This window comes from Pelmatolapia mariae, linkage group LG22 (genome assembly GCF_036321145.2).
Source record: "Pelmatolapia mariae isolate MD_Pm_ZW linkage group LG22, Pm_UMD_F_2, whole genome shotgun sequence".
Lineage (NCBI taxonomy): Eukaryota > Metazoa > Chordata > Actinopteri > Cichliformes > Cichlidae > Pelmatolapia > Pelmatolapia mariae.
In genome coordinates, this window is record NC_086245.2 from 34714848 (window position 1) to 34733337 (window position 18490).

Here is an 18490-nt window from a genome sequence, read left to right on the forward strand (position 1 = left end):
TCCGCGCTAACAGAGATTTGCCGTGTTAATGCAGTTATGGCATTAACGTCATTTTAACGAGTTTAACACTACCAGCAATAAAATAATAATCTCCAAATGTTTTCTTTTTACCGAGCAGCTCCTCTTTGATAGCTGCCATGTCCGTCTTGTGCTGCCTGCAGGTGAAGCGATGGGGGAGTTATGTTCAGTGAGGGAGAGGCGAGGCAGAGTAACGCTGCGTAGAGACAAAAGTGGACGAAAGAGAGGCAAACTTGCGGCTCCACAAGTATAATTATAACGTAACATAGACTATATCAATATAAACGATATTGTCAGATCTTATATCTCGTATAAAAATATATTGATATATTTAAAAACTCAATATATCGCCCAGTCCTAGATGCAGTACATCCCATGACTCTGTTTTTGTGTTTGCTTTCCTCTTAGACTGTTTATGAAGTGCATACACAGATACTGTATAGCAGCAGTCCCCAACCCCCGGGCCTCGGACCGGTACCGGTCCGTGAGTCGTTTGGTACCGGGCCGCGAGAGTTGAGGCTCAGGTGTGAAATGTTTGGTTTTCAGGGTTTTTATCGGTTTTCAGCGTTATTTTGTTGTTGTTTTTATCGTTAACTCGGTTTTCCTGGGTCTTTTCACCTGTGTTATGAATAAATCTTCTTTTTTCCGGTACCGGTACTAGTTTTATTTTGTTGTATTTATCCGCAACACCTTAAAGACCGGTCCGTGAAAATATTGTTGGGCATAAACCGGTCCGTGGCGCAAAAAAGGTTGGGGACCGCTGGTGTATAGCCTTCATTATCATAGTGTTGCAGGTCTCACGATTAGTTCCAATAAGTAAAACCAATGTATACACAGTAGAAATAACACCTGCAGTTTGCCTAAAACAGCCTGTGCTATCATCTTGGGTAAAAAAACGTTGTCCTTATAATAACTTGCTGTAATAAATTGTTGTCACCTGTGATTGCAGCAAACAGTGAGCTAACACAACAGAGCTTTGAGCAGCTGACTCTGAGCTGCAGTTTCAGCTGCACATGAATGAATGCATGTGCATGAAATCTGTAGACGGTGTGACCCAGGCAGCTACAGCACTACATACTAATAAGGGCTGTGCACTATTGTTTTGGATAGACGGCAGTATTAAAAGAATTACTGTCTGTCAGATGAAAGTGTGGCAGCAACGTTTCCCAGTGGAGATGCAGATGTGTGTGAAAAACACACATACACACTCCTGTTTACAGACAGAACATCAGCTGTAAGTCTGATTACAAGTGATTAGTGTTTAATTGGAGAGGGATGATCACCACTGCCCTGCCACTGAATGTGTTCCTCTCACTCATCAGACCTGCTTTTCTCCTGTAGGCTTCTTTTAATCTTTCCCCGTGATCTCAGCATGAAGTTAACAAATGGTTTGTTTCTGCTTCCCTGCACATGTTGTGTTGTCATCACTGTGATATTCATGGCCATTGTTGACTTCAAGGCTGGACACATAGAAAAAAGACAAATGGATCCATTTCAAGGCAGCCAGTCCAAGAAGGAAATCCAAATTATAAAAGGGAAGAGCTTTCCCACATTGTGGCTGTTTCAGCGTGAGGTTTGGATTTCAACTGTACCTACGCTTTAGTTAAATATTTAATTCCAATGTTCAAAGCCTTACTGGGACCCTACTGGTTTTCATAGCTAGACTGTTATTATCATCTTAGTTTGTCATTACTCTCCCAAATCTCAGTGTGTGTCTCCTTGTGTTTTCGTAGGTGTTTCTCTGGGGGAGCTCAGCAGCTCCTCAGCACGGCCCCGAGTCAAACTTGACTTATTTTGGTAAGACCTTCATGTTGCTTCATTTTGCACAGTCAGAGTCCTGCAGCTTGCAGAATGCCAATACACAGTATCACACACACACACACACGCACGCACACACACACACATATAATTAAACTCAAATCTTTGTTTATATCTTAGCCTAAGTCATTATGTGCCACAGCAGGCTCTGTTTATTCTGTTTATTCTGTTTGTTGCCTGTGTGCACGTGTGTGTGTGTGTGTGTGTGTGTGTGTGTGTGTGTGTGTGTGTGTGTGTACGTGGTAAATAAAATTGGACATACATCAGCTGAAGAACTCGATGTCAAACATATTGTCATGTTTACCTGCTTCTGCTTCTTCTAACTTTTGTCCTTATCGCTCCACTAACAGTCCAATCCGATCACATGTAACAATAAATGACCTAACTGTGGTTCCACCATTACAAAAGCAAATCTAGTTCTAGTCCTAATAATAATAGTCCTAATGGATAGCCTGCATTCTTCATGAAGACATGAAATATAGACAGGTATGCTTGTGTCAGCACTGCAGTTCATTCAACAAAATAAAGGCTTGACAAAAGCTGTGGTGGTATCACTGCACACAACATGACTAATGCAGGTGCTATGATGGGCCCAGAACATGTGGTCAGCACATAGACAGTTTAGATGAAGCATTAAAAAATGTGCTTGTAAAGTCTCCTTACAAAGTCTTTGGTGTCTTGAGATCAGATGTGATGAGCACGAGGTGGATCCTCTGTCACAAATCATCAGCCAATGAGGATGCCCTGGATGATCCTCTTTCCTGACCATCATTTAGAAAAGTTTTATTCTACATACCAGATGTTGACATGTGTTGGGTCATTGTCATGCTGGACGACCCATCCATTCCCCGTCTCCAGTGTTACAGCGCGTGGCCCCGTCCATTGGCCCCTCGGTGCGGTGAGGTTGTCCTGTATCCTTGGCAGAGAAACAGCTCCAAAGCATATTTCCACCCTTTGCTTGGCTATGAGGATTGTGTTCTTTGGGTCATACTTGGCATTTTCTTTCCTCCACTTGAGTCGGTGGCAGAGAGCTTGATTTTGGTTTCATCTGACCGTAGCGCTTTCTACCAAGCCACCTCTGAATCATTTAGACAAGCTTAAGATGGGTGCTGCCAAATACCAGTGGTGCATTGTGCATATTTATCAGAATCAGAATACTTTATTGATCCCTAGGGGAAATTCTTTTTCGTTACAGTGCTCCGTTATAAACAAACATTAACAAAGACAGACAATACACTAACTAAGAATAGCGCAATATATACAGGCATATATATTGATATTGATATACCTTTATTAGTCCCACAAGGGGAAATGTTAAGGCTGCCGACCTATTGCATGCAATGGCGGCGCCATCTTACCCTCCGACCATACATACATTACACAAAAAATCACATGGGGAAGACAGGTCAGAGAGGTATAACAATGGAAAAAGCACCACATGAGGAAAGATAAGGAGAAAAAAATACATAAAAGTCACTATTAATAAATAGCTGAAAAAGAACATGTGCAAGAAGGGTGTAGCTGTTGCAGTAAACAGTGTGTTAAGTGGATATGTTGTACAGGGAGATGGCCACAGGCAGGAATGATTTCCTGTGTCGTTCAGTGGTGCTTTTCGGTACTCTCAGTCTCTCACTGAACGTGCTCCTGTGTTATCCAACATTGTCTTTATCTTGGACAACATTTACAATCCTGTGCCTGGTGTCCTTTGACAGCTCTTTGGTCTGTGATAGGTGGAGAGGTTGGAATGGAAGAAATTCATTATGTGGACACAGAATGAGCTGAGATCAACAGTGTCTGTCACTGATTGACTGTAACAAGTCGACGGGAGCAAGAATTCTGGCCAGAAGATGAAATACTGGATCTCTGCTTTTTTGTTGATATTCTGTCTCTCTCTAAATTACCATAAAAAACTACAGACTGGTTTTGTTTTTTTAATGAGCAAATTTTAAAGTTCACCAGGGGATCAAATAATTCTTTCCCTCACTGTATCTTTATGTCTGAGCCCAGACTTGGAAATTCATTGTGGCAGCTTGTATACAGACCTTACTTGTCAGTCATAAAGGTTTTATTACCAGAGGTGACTGATCAAATAGAGATTTCCCCCACTGTTAGAACCCACAGGGCCTGAAGATATACGTAAAGAAACAAACACAGAGACTTTGTGTATAATAGTAAGATGCACGAAGAGCGACTGAGCACATGGATTCATCACATTTGGCGAGGTCAAGGCACAGAGCTTTGTTCTCCTGTCTGCAGGACAATAAGGCTTCTTTGCAACCACAGATGTCCTCCCTGATGGACATTTAAAAGAGTTTAGGGCACATTTGCTTCAGTGTCTCTTTTCAGACTCTGAAATTGCATCAATATTTTATACTTGGTTGTGAAAGGACATATTTGAACTGAAACCATACTCTAAAGTGGAACAAATCTGTGAACCTGAACAGGTCATTTTGGTTTCATTGGTTTAAACATGGATTAAAAATCAAAATCACAGACACATGTCTACAAATAGCAGGCTGCAGCTAACTCATTTGGGTGGAAGTCCGGTGGTTTATGCTACTACTGTGCTACCAAGCCTGCTAATTAGACAAGCCTGTGTAAGCTTTTATTCATCATAGCAGGGTGCTAGGCTGGAGTGCTACATTGCACATTAAAGAATGATGCTAAGGTTAGGAGGAGAAACCTGAAAAAATATAAAAACAAATGATTCCTGATTGTTCTCTTCTATTCTTACTGTAGCTCAGGAGACAGAGCAGTCCAAGTGTCCCTGGGCAAGACGTTAAAGCCCAAGTTACTCTCTGCTGCGTTGATCAGAGTGTCAATGTTAGACAGGAAGAACTGAGGTCTTGGAAAATGTTCTTGTATAAGTTGGGTGTGAATGGATGAATGAGGCATGTTGTATAAAGGGCTTTGAGGAGAAAAGCACTGTATAAGAACCAGCCCATTTACCATGTCACTGATTCATAAATGCAAATTATTAGCTGTAACTTGAATTAATGAAGTTATGGTTACAGAGCTAAAAAGGCAGAACTCCAAGAGTACAGTGCATTTTGGATTTAATGACTGAAATATTTCCATGGATAAGTAATATGCTAATATTATTTGCAATAATGAAATGGAATAAGAGTGAAATTATAGTGACCCAGTTTCTTTTTATTAAATCAATAAAAGGTTTTAATCAAGAAGCAGGTTGTGATACTAAGCTCTGGCTGTACTTCATGGTAATTAGTTCAGATAACATTTCATGTAAATCAGAAGGGATCTGAAAGTTAAGTTCCTCACTAAAAAGTAGGGCTGGGTATCGTCACTGATTTCTAGAATCGATTTGATCCACGACTTGATTCGAATCGGGGAAATTTTGCCTCAGACAGTCAGAAATATTATAATTCTGATCACTTATCAGTACATATCTATATTTTTATATCTATAAAAAGAAAGCTGACACTTGTGAGACTTTATCAAAGGTGATCACAGCAGATTCCTTTGTGTCAAAGTAACTGAGGATAAAACACAGAAGGCGGTTTTCCTGGTCTGGGTTTTTTAGCAAAGTTATAGAGGTTTGATTAGAGACACAGCTAAGCATTTTGCAATTTTGCAGAATTTTAAAAAGTTTACATTTGTTCAGTATTGAACAGCAGAAATGAAGTGTGATTTTATCGTGGTGGAAGCAAAACAGCAAAAAATAAGAGGAAATTCCTGACGATGTTTATGTGAAGCGAAATGTGAAGCCTAGTTTGGGTCGTCTTTCTCTGCTGGTTCAATCAATTTTGGTTGGAGAGAGATAAAACCTGCAGCTTCAGAATCGAGCGCAAAAACACAAAGCGCCCGCCGACGCTTCAAAATGAGTGAGCGGTCGACTTTCAGCCCCGACAGCGCGTCCGCGTACGTGCCGTCGGGTGAGAAAGGCGACATCTCACTGATTCGGATGCGTCGGGTCCGCGCTTTGTGTTTACGTCTTTGTGCAGAATCCGTGTACCTGCTCTCATTTACTGTTTTAGCTGTTTGGCGGTTGTAGAAATTTTGTGAGGTTTAACCTGAGATTCTGGTGGTTCGGGCAAAATAAATGTATATTTAAAAATCGATTCAGGATTTTAATGAGTCGATATCACATTATCCAAGCTAGAATCGATTTTAATCGATAATCAAAACCCACCCCTACTAAAAAGTTCCTTTTCTGCACCCTACACAGATTTTAACACAAGTAGGTAGGAGCAGGTCTGCTCCAGTCTGCATGTCAAGTTTCCTTGGGTAAGATGCTACAAATACTAAGTTCAGTAAATATCTCCCTGCACTAGCTGTCTGTGGCTAATTTAACATCCTCTAATTAAAAAGAAACATAGATTTCAGTCTGGAGTTGTTTGGACAGTTATATAAAGCCACCAGCTACAGTCACAGACTTCTGCAACCATATAATTTAAGCTGTGGCCATTCCAGCATTATGTACAGTAGATTGCAAGCAGGAAATACAACAGTAAGTACAGTACGTACAGTAAGTATAGAACACAGTTTTCTAAGTAAATATTTTTGTATTATATATTTGTAAAGGTGCTATTGATGTGAAATTCTCATCAGATGTTGGTAACAACCCATCCACAGAAATCAAATCCATAAATTAACTTATGCATAATAATAAGAAATGAAACAGGGGAAAAGTATTGAACACATGAAGAAAGGGAGGTGCAAAAAGGCATGGACAGTCATGACAGCAGCAGAAATCTGTCAGAAATGAGAAAGTAAGGCTGGTTCAGTCCCAGCTGATGGTCTGTAAAAAGGTGTCTCATTACCAACATGTCACACAAGAAACATCTCATGATGGGTAAAAACAATGAGCTCTCTCAAGACCTTCACAACCTTATTGTTGCAAAACCTGCTCATGGCATTGGTTACAGAAGAGTTTCTAAACTACTGAAAGTTCCAGGGAGCACTGCTGGGCCATAATCTGGAAGTGGAAAGATCCTCATTTCACCATAAACTGTTCACAGTCAGGTGCTCCCCACAAGGTTTCAGACAGAGGAATATAAAGAATTATCAGAAGAGTTGTCCAAGAGCTGAGGAGCACCTGTGGAGAGCTACAGGAAGACAGATACAATTATTTTAAAGAAAACGATGAGTAGTGCACTCAACTAACATGGCCTGTACGTGTGCTCACTCATGCAGGATCCATCGCACTTAGACAAGCCTGTGAAATACGGGGAGGATATAGTCTGGTCAGATCAGACCAAAACCGAACTCTTTGGATGCTGTAATGCACACCATGGTTGGAGGTCAAAAGGCACTCATCCCCAAAACACCGTACCAACAGTGAAGTTTGGAGGTGGGAACATCATAGTGTGAGGCTGTTCTTCAGCATACGACACTGGCACGTGTCATATGCAATGTTCCCTCTAATGTTTCATGTGTCTGAGCGAACACACAAACTCCCTGAGCGGTCCCTTGGACCACTGTGAGCAACAGCAGACGTGTGCACTGTGGTCACGCCAGCATCCAATCCATCCAAGTTACATGGTTTATTAAAGTAATCAAATTACAGCATTTATGTTAGACTACTTTTAATTAACTGCTTTAGCCCACTTACAATGAAAATTAAAAAAATCTCTTGTTCATGACCTGTGTAGCATGTTAACACTATTGGAAGGAAAAATAACTTGAACTCAACTTTCTTTTTTTTCTTTTTTTTTTGCTCTGACTTGTATTATGAGTCTGAGTCTGTGGTCTGGGAGAGAGTCCTGTAACTCTGTCTGCAAAATACAGTAAATAATGACCAATGTTGGGAAATTAATTATATAGTTACTTCTTCAAAAAAGTAACTGAGTTTTGCAAACAACAAAGTTTTTTGCAGCTGTTTACCTAAAAATGCAGCCAAGGTGTTTTTTAAAATAAACATTTCAAACTATTTACAGAACAATCAGCTGTTCTGCATCAAATTTGATGCCACACAAATTATTTGTGCCACTCCAAAAAATAATTTGTGTCCACTATGAGATAAAGGAGAACAACAGCCTGATACCTGCAGGCCTGACAACAGGAGATGTATCACTGCTGTAACACCTGTAACATTCAGCAGTCGCCTCATTGTTCTGACACACACAACAAAACTATTGACTACACTACACACTAACTACACACTGACTACACAAGATTTATGCTAAACGTCTCAAATCTCTCACATCTCAAAACACCGCCGTCACTCCTAAAACTTCCCCCTTCCTAAACAACTAAATGCCATGTTGCCATATCATTTTTTGATTGGTCCACATGGTACTTTTTTTCGCCAGCCAATCAACTCCAACTGAAACTCTATGGAAGGACTGAAGCTTAGGGTTTATTGGGCTGTTTTTGTGGCCAAATGGGCCGAAATCACACCTGAGCAATGCATGTGCATCGTGTTACCAGCATCTGGTGAGAATTTCAGGTCAGAGGCACCTTTAGAAATGCATTTACTTAGAAAATTAAAGACGTGTACAGTACTTGTTTTACCTGCTGTACACATGACTGTGTGGCGGGCGTGGTTGTGGTCAATCCAAGGTGCAGGCAACTGCCGCGCCCCAGCCGCTCCCACCCGAGGAGTGGGTATGGTCGCTGAGGCAGGCTGCACCTTGGCTGGTCGCACCCTGGGGGCCTGCACGGGGGCCTGAACAGTCCGGACCTCCTCCACACCCGCGCCGCCGGGGGACGCTGGTGGGGGTGGCGGCGGTGGCGGCCAGGACTGGATCCGCGCTGCCAGATTCTTAATCACCTCCATATGACGCTCGGTCTGGTCCTGCAGCGTGACACCGCTGCCTGCTTCTGTTGCGTGGCCACCAGCTCAGCCACCATTTTGGCCAGCTCCTCCCTTGGCGTGCCCGGTCCTGGAACTGCCGTGCCCCCGTCCTGGGTTTCGGCACCACTGTAATGACACGACCTGACCACATGTTCGTGCTTTCCAGCATCTTTTATTCGCCACACGATTTACACACACAGTTGCTGTATACACACAGTGGCCGCAGCTCTCCCACTGCCAGCCGTACTCGCATCAACAACAAACCCCACACTCAGGACCAAGTACCATTTATGCAGGTCGGCGTGATGAACCGATCCAGTGCGTCAGCTCCCACTGCAGCCGCGCCACAACCACGCCTGCCAAAGTCTGTCTATTAAAAATTAAGCCTAACAGATGGGTTGTGTTGCTCTGAGGAGATTAGTAAATGAAAATAAAAAGGTTTCACTTAAATAGGAATATTTATTGATGATGACTTTAGGCACCAAATATCATTCATGGATCTGCAGGTGATTGGCAGCTCCAGCTGTCATCCATGATGAGTGTGTTCTTGCTGCTGAGCATGACTTTTTGGTCCTAGTACTCCCAGTAGATTATTTGGACCTACTCAACTCACAGTGCATGCAGTATAACAAAACACAGTGGGCAGCCTCTGTGTACAGAGAACTTAATGTAATATGATAAGTGCACTGGAGACTTGATCATTCAGCTGATTCTTCTGTCAGCTTGAATTCTTTAATGAAAGCACCATCTGCTCTCCCTTGTGTGATGCAGGTTGCCATGATGATGAGCGTGTATCACGTTGCATTGTTTGTTGCAGCTTTGTAAATCAAGTATTAGAGCTCCAGGCGTAGTGGCTGTCCGATGAAGATGGACTCTTATCTAAATGCCAGTTCAAATAAGATGCATATTGGTCAATATGACGATTATTGTTGACTGTTCCTTGTCAGTGCTGATTCATGATGCATGATGGAGGTAAACTGAAGACTGGGCAGGGCTGACATTTGGCTTTAGATAAGGCTTTTTCAAAACAACCACAGTTATCATTTTTATTATCATGTATTTGTCTGTTTTGTGCATTAGTTTAAATTGTCAAGCGACACAAATTCAGTGCAGAGATGAACTGTTGAACTATGGTTGAACTGTGAAAGCTACACGGTTGTTTTACTATCAAAATGAGTAAAAACTGACAATCAGAAGCAGTTAGCAGCAAACTATACTTAAACCTCAGGTGACCGAGCTCTTATATACAACAAGTATAACTGGCCATTTATGCTGCCATTATTATTTTATGCAGGAATACTGTTTTATCACACCTATACTTTATCTGTGACAGATATTCTAACATTTAAAAATTCTGTTAACATTTTTTCACCGATTACGTTCATAATTTTTGTGGACAGATTGTCTTGGAGCAGCCTAAGGCTGGAAGGTGTGCCATATGATCTCATCTCTGATGTATGCAGATGATGTGTGTAGCAGCCAGAATGAGAATTAGCACGTTTGAGATCATCATCCTCAGACAGAAAAATTCCCTGTGCCATCTCCGTGTTGGTGTCCGAGGCAGAAGAGTTCAAGTATCTGAGGACGCTCACAAGTATGAAAAGGATAAATGGGAAATGACGGCGAGATTGGACACTGTAATGGTCTGGTGTGGTGAAGAGAGAGCTGTGTGTGAAAGTGAGGCTGTTACTTGTTACTTGTTCTCACTCTCACATAAGGCCACAAGCCATGGGCTGTGACAGCAAACAACAACGAGGTCTTCATTGTTGGACCATTTTTTAAATCCTTTATTTCCATGCTTTCAAATATTTTATGCATGAACCCTTAAAATGAGAAAAGTTAAAATGAGATGCCCTATAACAGAATAATTAGAAGGTAATTAAAAAACAGAAGTTGCTATAAAATCAAAGAAATATATTTCTCACAACTTCAATCACCCTGACTATACCAATGGGCCAATTCATGAAAAAAAGAGAGAAATTCTTGTTGCTTGTGTTGTTGCTCGAAAATGTCAAAACGTGACATATTTCCGTGGATGCACCACCCACAGACATTTTATTTGGGTGTTGGTGGGTCTTTGAAGAGGCTCCACCTGGAGTCTCCATAGTTCTCCTGGGAGACTTTAACACTTTGACAGAGACCTGGAGAAGCATGATGGAAGGAAGAGTCTGCTTGATCCAAATCAGTGTGGCGTTTTGATTTCTGTGCTAGGCATGGGTTGGCCATAACAAACACCATGCTCAAGCACAAGATGTGCATAGTGTACATAGTCTACATGGCAATGATCGACTTTGCTGTTGTATCATCTGATAAGAGCGGACCTGTTATTTGATCACTGCCTAGTGAGTTAAGTCAAAGGGCAGGGCGGCTGCTAGACGGACCTGAAGCTGAAGAAAGCAGCGATGGTGGAGGAGGTCACAGAAGAGGACTTTTGGGAGCCCTGTTCTGGCAAGCTCTCCGGGGACTCAGGAAGGGAAACCAGGGCTTGGCTCTGATTTGAGATATTGTAGAGCAGTGGAAAAGGCACTTTGATGAACCGAGGCAAAACTTCCAATATAGAGAAGGCAGAGCCTGAAAACTCATGGGAAGCCACATCTATTACACTGGCAGAGGTCGCTGCGTTAGTTAAGAAGCTCCCTGGTAGCAGGGCTGGTCGAGATTCACTTTGAGAGTCTGTAACTTTACTCACTTCCAAAACAATTAACAGACTCGAATTTTTAATGGTAATTTCACTGTAATGGAGAGAGTCAAAATATCAATCTAAATTGCAGACAAAGCACATTACAATTGCATATTATTCAATGAAATGAAATAAAATTCAGTGATGTCCTATAACCCAACAATTACAATCAATCAATTACAAATACTCCGTGTTCATAAAGCACACCTGTCCACAGACTTCATTTCTTCCATTCCAACCTCTCCACCTCCATGGTCAGACCAGAAGGTTGTCAATGAACGGGAAAAACATTGTAGACTACAAGACCATGAGCAAGAAGCTTGGTGAAAAAGTGACAACTGTGACAACAGAGATGGAAGAAAAAAAGACTTTAAATTGCTTTTGGTTTGACTCCATACAAAATCTTGCCTCATGGGGTGAGGATGATGAGAAAGGTCAGGGATCAGCCCGAAACCGCTTGGGATGAGCCTGATCAGTGATCTCAATGATGGCAGTTGGGACTGCAGCCAAAAAGAACACTGATAACACACTACGCCTTAATGAATTGAAATCTTGCAGCATCCACCAGGTCATGTGCCTAAGAAAGCTCCGGTATAGGTCCAACTTAAATTTTCCAGTGAATATTCAAATGACTCAGAGAAGCCATGACGGAGTGGCCGAGTCAGTCTCCAGACCTCAGGTCTGTAGGTGCAGAGAGCTGAAGCTTCAAGTGTCCAAGCGACAGCCAAGAAACCTGAAAGATTTCATTCCTATAAAGAGGAGTGGGCCAGATTCTCGCTGAGATATTCGCAAACCTAGGGACCAACTACAAGAAACGTCTTACAACTGTGCTTGTCAACAAGGGTTTCTCCAAAAGTAGTAATGATACTCAAATTATGACTTTGGTATCATTATTTTTTTGTGGATTTTTGGTTGACATACAGTTTGAACTTACGTTAAGTTAGAGACTGTTCATTTCTTGGTAAGTGAGCAAACTTTTAAGTTATAGGATGAGGAGCTCAGACATCCAGAGGGATCTTAGAGTATAGCCGCTGCTCCTGTGTGTTAAAAGGAGCTAGTTAAGGTGGGTTTGGTAAGGATGCTTCCTGAGTACTTCCCTTGGGAGACTTTCCAGGTAAGTGGAAGATAACAGATGGATGGACAGTTGCAAGTAGAAATATGTAGTGGTGGTCATAAATTACTGCACTTGGACACTTGATGATTGATTGATTTTTGTGCTGGTAACCAACTCAGACACAGAAACTGATTGTGAAATTATTCTGAGAAGGCTAAACCTAACGCAGCAAAATTACCTAAACGTTGGGAGGAGCTACTGACCAAACCAAAACGAGACTCGGGCTACTGAACTTGCCAAAAGAATAATTAGCTGGACTACAGTACAAGGAAATGAATTAAGGTGTGGTGTGACCAAACTATACTTTGATAGTGACCGTGCTTATGAACATGACAGTAATGGCATGTTTACATTTCAGCACTTGTAAAAGTTGGCATGAATGTTAATGTAGGCAAACCTGGAAATGCATTGTATGATTTTGTGTTGCTCTGTTAGCTAAACACCACTACAACGGTTTTAAGTGTGTGCAGCAAACCTTTGATCCAGACTTTCATGCAGCTTCAGTTTCTGTCAGCTGGGTCTGGTTTGAAGGATGTACGTGGTGACAGTACATTACAGATAGAAAACTTGTTTAAAAGTGGAGCATGGTGATGCAAGAGCATGCTTTTCATTTATTTTGTGTTTCTTGCGTATCTGTTACCCTCTGCCAAAAGGTTTTACAAGGTAATTACACTGGAAGAAAATAAGTAAAACTAACTAATAACAGACAATGAAGATAATGAAGGGAAATTAAAATGCTCAGCAGTTAAAATCTGCAGTTCTCCAATTCAATGCTGAGAGAACAAGGTTACAAGTTCAGACATAGATCAGCTGAACTTTTATATAAAAGTATAAAGGAAATGAAATGTATACAGCCTCATTTTCCTGTAGTACTCGTCAGTAACTATCAGTTAATCTGGTCCTTGGATGATAGCAGCGAGGAAGTGTACAGCATGTGCCCTATTACAGGCCTATTTCCTGTTTCCTGCCTTACCTCAGGATTCTGAACACATACATGTAAGTCACATCTCGTTCTTTATAGCCACTCTGTTTTCCCTCTGTTGTTGCCGCAGATGTGTCTGTGGCCTGGCTGTAAGTGACAGGTGGTAGAGCAGGTCACCTACTAACTGGAAGGTTGGTGGTTCAATCCCAGTCTGCTCCAGTCTGCATGCCAAATATGACCATGTTGCTCTCCCATGCATCCATTGGAGTGTGAATGTTAGATAGGAAGCAGCATAGAAAAAAAAGTGAATGGGTGAATGTACAAGTTGTTTAAAACGCTTTGAGTGCTCAGATAGAGGAAGGACCAGCATTTACCCTCTGATCAGGTCAGAGTGATGGTACCTGATGTAGTGTTGGTTTGTTAGTGTGTCTATCTGGACATTTTGGAGAAGAAATTATTTTTAACACCAACAGTAAAATATCCAATAATAAGATAAGGTTGAATAAGATAAACACCATCAGTAGTCACACAGTGTGAGGCTTTTTGGTGTCCACTTCCATGTTACACCCAAACTGAAAGTAATCCATGGAAATCTATCGAATCCCTAATTCAGACTTCAGATTGTGGAAAAGCAGCAGTACTTACCCTCACCCTCACCAAAAGTTCTCCATAAACAAGGACTGATGCTGAAACCATACCACATCACAGGAATTAAGATTTTATCATTATGTTTTTAAGGCTCTAATCAATTCGTAAGGGTCTGATTTTTACAGCTGATAAAGAGGCATATACACAAAGGCTTATTTAGGATTGTAAACAAGACCTATAGTCTTCAGAAAACTACTCTGTCTTCATCCACAGGAGGAAAAGCACAGCCTCAAAGCAGTGCAAACCCTTGAATAAACCTAGCTTCCAAGCAAATAGAGTTCAGTGTGCTTGCAGTTGTAAGATGTGACATCTATAAAGGACAGTATGCACTGACTACAGTTTCACTTTGTGACCGGAGATCACATGATTGTGATTTGACTCCAGCTGTGGCTCAAATCTGATTCCAACAGACAGAAGCTGCTTTCATGTGGGATCTGAAACTCGATGACTTTGGTGACCATTTGAGTTTCATTCATCTTTGTGTTCGACTGTATTAACCTAACTGTGGCTGATTCTGTCTTGGTCTGGATTTTCCCAAACCTGGTCTTCAGTCATTCACTCCATCAGCCCAGTCAAGCTGAAGCACAACACATGTGATCTTTAAATCCACCATACGTATTGAAGCCATTTGTATAGCATGTCGTGTCCCTACCCGAGCGTTTTTACTTTTCTGACTTCAGTTATCTGATGAAAGTACAGCTATGAGAAAATTTCACATTTATTTATGGTGTTTGTGTAGCACTCTGTACACAACCTGGTGCACAACCTGACACTCAGAGAAACAAAAGGCTACAGTTTAAATTGATGATCATCACAACTTGGTGCATTTTCATCAAGCAAAAGACAAAAGGTTGATTCTTTCAGGACCTCAGTGGGGCGTTTAGTTGTTCCAGGAAACTCAAGAGTAAAAATCAATACCTGCACATGCACGTCAAGCAGAGAAATATGAGAAATACCATCGCTACATCCCGGTAGCAGTGCTTCTATCTTTTCAAAAGCAGGTAGAAAAAGTGTCTAGTAGGCTGTTCTGCTCTCAGCTATTGCAGCTAATGCTGCCTGCAGTGGAAGTCGGGACAGTAATGTGCAGAAATTGTAATTATAGAAAGTCATAAAGAGCACTGAGCTGTATCAACTCTGTATCCCTTTTACCATCTGTGGACCTCCTGTCTGATGGCATCAGGTTGTCTCAAATACTTCCTCTGAAGAGTGCAGCACATGTGACTGTCGAATGAAGATTATGCATTTCCTCATGCAGCATCAGTCTACATGTTTTTAAAAAACCAAACATATCTGACCCGTTTGGATGGTCCTGGAACGTCACTGTATAAGATTTGTCCATTACTCCCCAACTGCATTTACATAAAAGGAATCAATCACTTAACGGTTACTTACACAGCAACATCACACCATAACCCTACACCATTAAGGAACCTGCTCATGTGACACAATCACATCTTTAGCCTAATCCAGGGCTGGACTGGGAATCTGGCATACTGGGCATTTGACAAACCTTTGGGCTGATGGGTTCGTTTAAAGGGCTGCTGCGCTCTGGATGTACAAGCACTGACAGCAGCCCATTAGTTCATGTTCATTAATGCCACTGGATTGCTCAATCGAATGTCTTAACCCAGCCTCCCTCTCATAGCCTCATTGTGCCCTCATGCACCTTGTAGAACAGAGTTTAGTGTGCTAAAAGGCCACATACACAGGCGGCTGTTATTTCACAGATGACTTCAGTCATTTTAACAGAAATCACATTGAAATTAGCTCGCGCTTATTCAACAGGTTACAGTCAGCATCTGTCTAAAAAGATCAAGGTTTCCTTCAATATGGGCATAAAGCAGTCAGGTCCAGTATAGTTAGAGGCAGAGCAGACGTACCACTGAGCCAGGCAGCAGCTGCAGGTGCCAGACTCTGACATCAACAATCAGCTTTCCTGCTAAATTCTCCTACTTATAGAATTTCATGTCTCTTGTATTTATATACTTAGTATCAGATGAATCAAAGCCAGAGTTGAAACACTTCTGTGACTGAAAATTGTTCCAGTTTAACAACTTAAAAATGTTACAAAATATCAGGTACAGCGGTCCCTCGCTATAACGCGCTTCACCTTTCGCGGCCTCGCTGTTTCGCAGATTTTCTTTGTGCAATTTTCTATGTTTGTTTCTTTTTTTCTTTTCTTTTTTGTTTTAAAGCGCATTGTGTTCTGCATCCTGATTGGCTGTAGACCATTGTCAGTCAATCTCGTGTCGTATCTCCTGTTCAGTACAAGAGAGAAAAGTTAGAAAATGTTCATGCCTGTCTGAGAAAAGTGTATGAAGTGTGCAGTGAGGGGTTCTACAGCCTTAAAACATCTATAATAATTGTAAAAAAATAAAGTTGGCTACTTCACGGATTTCAACTATCGCGGGTTATTTTCGGAACATAACTCCCACGATAAACGAGGGACCGCTGTAAATGTAAAAAAGTGAAAGGGAAATTTCAGTGGAAATCATTTCCAGGGTGAAAGAATTCACAGCAGTAACTCCAACACGATGTCCGTACATTTTATGTGTTAAATATAGAGTAAGACTTCTTTCAGGACCATGGTAGAAAGCACTGTTATCCATCATGGATCATCCTCCGCACCACTCACCAGGACATTTACTAAGAGACTCATTAAGCTCTGCTACCACAAAGACTTTCACACCTCATACCACCATGTTTCCCCACTGTGTAATATTAGTCTTATCCATCGTGTTCTATTATTTATTTTATTTTTTTATTAGAGGCAACATCATTGATCGATTGTACTAAACCCAAGACATTGATAACTAGCATATCTGATTAGGGTTATAGCTGCACAAGTGTCCCTGTTGGAACTGACTGCTTTTTCCACTTTGAGTTTATTGTTTCTGTGGTTAAAAAGGTTGTTTATAGAGGAAATGTGCCGCATGAAGAGTTTGCTTAGTTTAATAGTCATTTTCTTGGCTGGTTTGAAGCTTTTTGTTTTCTTCCATCTTTCTTTTTAAAAAACGTTTTAGCCAGAGACCTGTGGTAGGATGGATCCAGTTGTGAGGCCTTCCCAGCTGTTGTCTCATATTAAATGTTTTTTAGGGTTAAAAAATAGCAAACTGAAGCAAAGTTTCCCATAATACTGTAAGGCATCTGATTTTTTTTCCTGAGCTTTTTGGGAATGAGCTTTTGAAACAGAGTATAGAGTTACAAACTGGAACGTGATTGGCTGTTTTAATACTCGGCCTAACGGAGACCGCTGCTTAATACAACATTTTAGTTTCAGGTATATAATGAATTGAAGTGCAGATTGTATACAGGGCCTGACCAAAAGGTGTTACCACCACATGTAACCTCAGATTCCAGGCACCTACGACCCAGGGAACAGGGAACAAACACTCAGGTATTCCTGTTTACATCCAGACTTTTGGTGATCCTTAGCTTGAGATGGTCCTCAGGAATACCCACACGCGTGTTCAGTGAGTGTTAATCATGTCATAGTTGACCTGACCTCTGCTTGACTTCATTTTTTATTCATTTCTTTTTAGTTATAATGTGTTGAAGCCTGCATCCTGACCTGTTCATGATTATATTTGCATCCTCCAATCTTTTTATTAATAAACCTTGAAGATATTTCATGCTGACACTTTTTTATCCACTGTGCAAGTGTCAGGTGTGGATGTTTTAAAAAACAGTGACAGTACGTGAGGTTTGATCGGCGTGCAGTGAGAGGATACATGCTTATGTGAGCAGAGAGCAGCCTTCCATGTTCTTATCAGTCCAATCTCAATCAGGTGGAGTCCTCTTGTTGTGGCTTCAGCTACAGGAAAGTGTGATGCGTATGTGTGGAGGTGGCCTCCTGAGGACAGCTGCTCAAGGACATTCAGCTTCCTGCTTTCTCGTCTTACTGTAGCAAGTTACAGTTTCAGCTGCACCCTGGGTCAGGTACAGTAACGGCCAGATAGCGTGCTGCACTGTGTATGTGCTGCTGTGGCTTTGATTCATTTATTATTTATTATTCATTTTTCAATAAACTGTTGCACTGACAGTTGTTTATCAGACAAACGCTCAGCATCAGATGTATCGCCCTGTGAAAGGAAAAGAGACATTATCTGAATTTTAAAAGCCAAATAGTGAAGTTAACATTTTGTGTGGGTCGTCCTTGTTGGTGTCGTTGGCTGTTAAGCCTCTCACCACAACCCTGTGAGTCATTCTAGCATTAAAAGCTCAAAGGATGAACCAGTGTCATGTCTACACATAAGACAGTTTAGCAAAGAACAACCAAACAGTTGGACCAGTGAAACTATCCTGTCAGTGTAAAACATTTAATCCCTGAGATATTTTAATATAACAGTACATCTAAGTTTCTTTACATGATAACGATGTAAAAGTTAGCTCATCCCTCAGACTGTTTATAAAACAAGTTTTGTTAATTAACTGTGAGACCACGAGAATAAAAACATACATTTTATAGTAGATGGTGGAAAAACAAAACCTTGTCTCTCGTCTAAGTGTTTGTCTTTCACTTCTGTGGTG

General features: G+C 41.3%; 1 protein-coding gene across 2 annotated transcripts in view; it reads left to right on the plus strand.

The window, feature by feature from the left end:
* thrb (thyroid hormone receptor beta) overlaps positions 1–18490 on the plus strand; it is a 103979-nt gene that overhangs the window by 58000 nt on the left and 27489 nt on the right. For both annotated transcript variants that reach the window (XM_065471474.1, XM_065471475.1), the window contains exon 2: positions 1752–1815. The gene's annotated coding sequence lies outside the window, so the exon portion shown is untranslated. The remainder of the gene's footprint in view (positions 1–1751; positions 1816–18490) is intronic.